Source organism: Jaculus jaculus, chromosome 5 (assembly GCF_020740685.1).
Source record: "Jaculus jaculus isolate mJacJac1 chromosome 5, mJacJac1.mat.Y.cur, whole genome shotgun sequence".
Classification (NCBI taxonomy): Eukaryota; Metazoa; Chordata; class Mammalia; order Rodentia; family Dipodidae; genus Jaculus; species Jaculus jaculus.
The window spans coordinates 154,162,787-154,165,636 of NC_059106.1; the positions used below are offsets into that span (position 1 = coordinate 154,162,787).

General features: G+C 41.5%; 1 pseudogene; it reads right to left on the reverse strand.

Moving 5' to 3' along the window:
* Window positions 1-934: 934 nt before the first annotated feature.
* LOC101613696 lies at window positions 935-2,648 on the reverse strand (annotated as a pseudogene).
* Window positions 2,649-2,850: the final 202 nt, after the last annotated feature.

Below are 2,850 nucleotides of genomic sequence, written 5' to 3' on the forward strand. Positions count from 1 at the left end.
AGCCAGGTGGGGGGAAGAAATTATTTTATCACGGAGCTTCCTTAGATGAAGCCCTCCTGCGCCCAAAGAGGGTCCAACCTTCTCTGGGGCAAGGGCTCACCCTGGGAGAAGGTCTTCCTCCTTAAATTAATCTTTCCTTGAAGCAACCTCAGACACCCACTCAAGTTGACAACAAAACTTGACCATCACAAGTCTACACCTCATCTACTTGACACCAAACTCTATCTCTTATATCATACTTAATTTCCAAAAGAAGAGAGCAACAGGGTCATAATACTACCTAACATGGTATAACTATCCCATGTACAACTGGAAATGCACAATATTCCCCCAAACACAAAGCAAGGTCCCTTGAGGAATGCTTAGTCTCTAATACAATAGATTAAGTATAAATTTAACAACAGGTAACTAGGAATATAATCTTAATCAATATTAATTACCTAATATAGAAATAGAGGAAGCACAAAAGTATCTTAATATTGGTGTAGACATGTACAAACACTCCTTTAAAAGGTAGGACAGAAACACTGTAACTGGCCACACTTTCTCAGCCTGTTCATTCATGGGCATTAGGAGCCTAAAGTGATCAGATGGGATTCTTAGCTTCCAGTTCAATGGAATTTTTTTTGTTCAAAAGCATTTTACCCCTAGAACCAAGAAATCTAGGCCAGCATAGCATAAGGTTGTGGGAAAAGAGGCAAAAATTTGGCTAAAAGGCCATTAGGGGAGATGGTAAATGGAAGCATTCCCATTTCCAGCACTTGATTCCTGGAACTGTGAATCTGAGATATAGGAGAAGCAGTGCCATGTATAGGATGCTGATTCAGAGCATATATACCCTGCTAGAGGATGCCCCCACAGCCATCCAAGCTATTGCCGCCTATTTGGCACTATAACTGTTTCTTCTTCTTCTTTTTTTTTTTTTATTCAACACTGACAATTTATTTTCTGGTTTATCATTTTTACAAAACAGAACAAAACAAAAAGTAGATATCAAAAACAGCAAAGAGTTTGTAGAATTTCTGCACCAGTTCCCATACAAGTCAGTGACTGAGACTGGCATTTTAAGTAAACACTAACACAAGCTGGTTTCCTCTTGGCCGCATGTGTCTGGGTGGGTTGTTTTGGAACTACTGTGCAATAATAACTTTTTGTAAGCACCGGTCATTTTTTGAGGACCAATTTGGTTTGTCCAACAAAGTAAACAATTTTTCAGTGTGGCATTTTTGCTTTTTAAAAAAACACTGAGCTGAAACACAGAGCATGTATTTATTTGGATCTGAACCAATTTTCTGGGATCCCAATTACCTGAAGAACACTGAAGACATTCATAGGGCATATTAAATGGCATATAAATACTTGTATAAATGTTTAAGGCAGCTACTGTATTTCTAAAGAAAGTAGTATTTCATTCAGAGGCTGCCTAGAATTTGAATTACACCATAGTTTCTGAGTCCTTTCAGATTTGTATTAGTTTCCCCAAATGGAGCCACATTATCAGAACAAAGTTTGATGTTCACACCAAACAGACTCTGACATTTTATAAACATGTTTGTGTAGAGCGCTTGCTCTGTACCCTGGGTGGCCATGAAGAGATGGTGAGGCCAGGAGACAAGTGACACTGAAAGGAAGCAGCACACTTACATTCGGCATCATCAGGCAGAAATAAAGCTGGAAACTGGGAGTGGAGTTCATCCACCTGTTCTTGAAACACATTTTGCTTAAATAATGGAAGCATGGTCCAGTTATGCAATGTTAATAGCTGCCAGTCTGAATAAACAAAACAAAACACAATTTCCTGACTACCAATGAGTTAGGAAACTGGTTTCAAATTCTGATCAGATCCCTCAGTATCAGCCAAAAATAAATCACAAAAATCAACCAGTATGAGTTAAAAAGTGCACAATTAAACATGTATATAAATTTCAGACTGGCATCCACATCATTGAAATGGCTATGAAAGGATGATACACTCCTATTGAAATAATATTTCCTCTATATTATCCAAATTTTCATTAATGGAAAATGGATATGTAATTTTCTTCTGTACAGATATGAAAAAGGAAGCAAGAAGGCAAAGCTGAGAGAAAGAGACGCTACCCACAGGGCAGCGGTGGCATTTGGTCATTTTGGTCTTTGCACCAGCAGCTCCCACTCCTGTGACTGATGTCCAGTTCCGGCGGGACTATGACTACACAGTTTTCCTTGCAGTCAAAACGCGGACGATAGACCCTACTCCTCCAGCAGCGAGTGCCTTTTCATGCCACTGTAACAACACAGCACTGCTATTGTCAGATGGGCTCTCAAAACCTTTATAAATATATTTCATTAACAGGTCCACACCATTCTTGTCCAGAGACTGAACAGCCTTTTCAATATCATTGGCTTTAAAAGAGATGAGCACCTTCAAGACAATGCTGCCTGCCAGATCCTTCACGGCTTGACTCTTGGTGTTGATAGGAGGGTTCTTCAGAGCTGCCTGGAGAGCGGCTGTCATGTTTCCTTGCCGCAGGCACGAGTCCACCTCGCCCTCGTCCGGCCCGGCCTGACCGTCGCCCCCCGTCCTCCTCGTCCACGAACTTGTTCTCATCGTACTCATCCACGTCCACCTTCCGGAAGCGCGCCGACGACACTGTGTTCTTCGACATCTTCCTCCTTCTCCTGCTGGCGGTCGTGGTCTGTAACTGTTTCTTTAAAAGGGCATTCTACCATTCCATCAAGCCAGCTGCTTCAGGGAGGTGGGAAACATGGTAAGACCAGTGAATTCCATGATTATGAGCCCTCTGTTGCACTTTCTTAGTGATGAAGTTAGTTCCTTGGTCAGAAGCAGTGCTGTGTAGAATACCATGA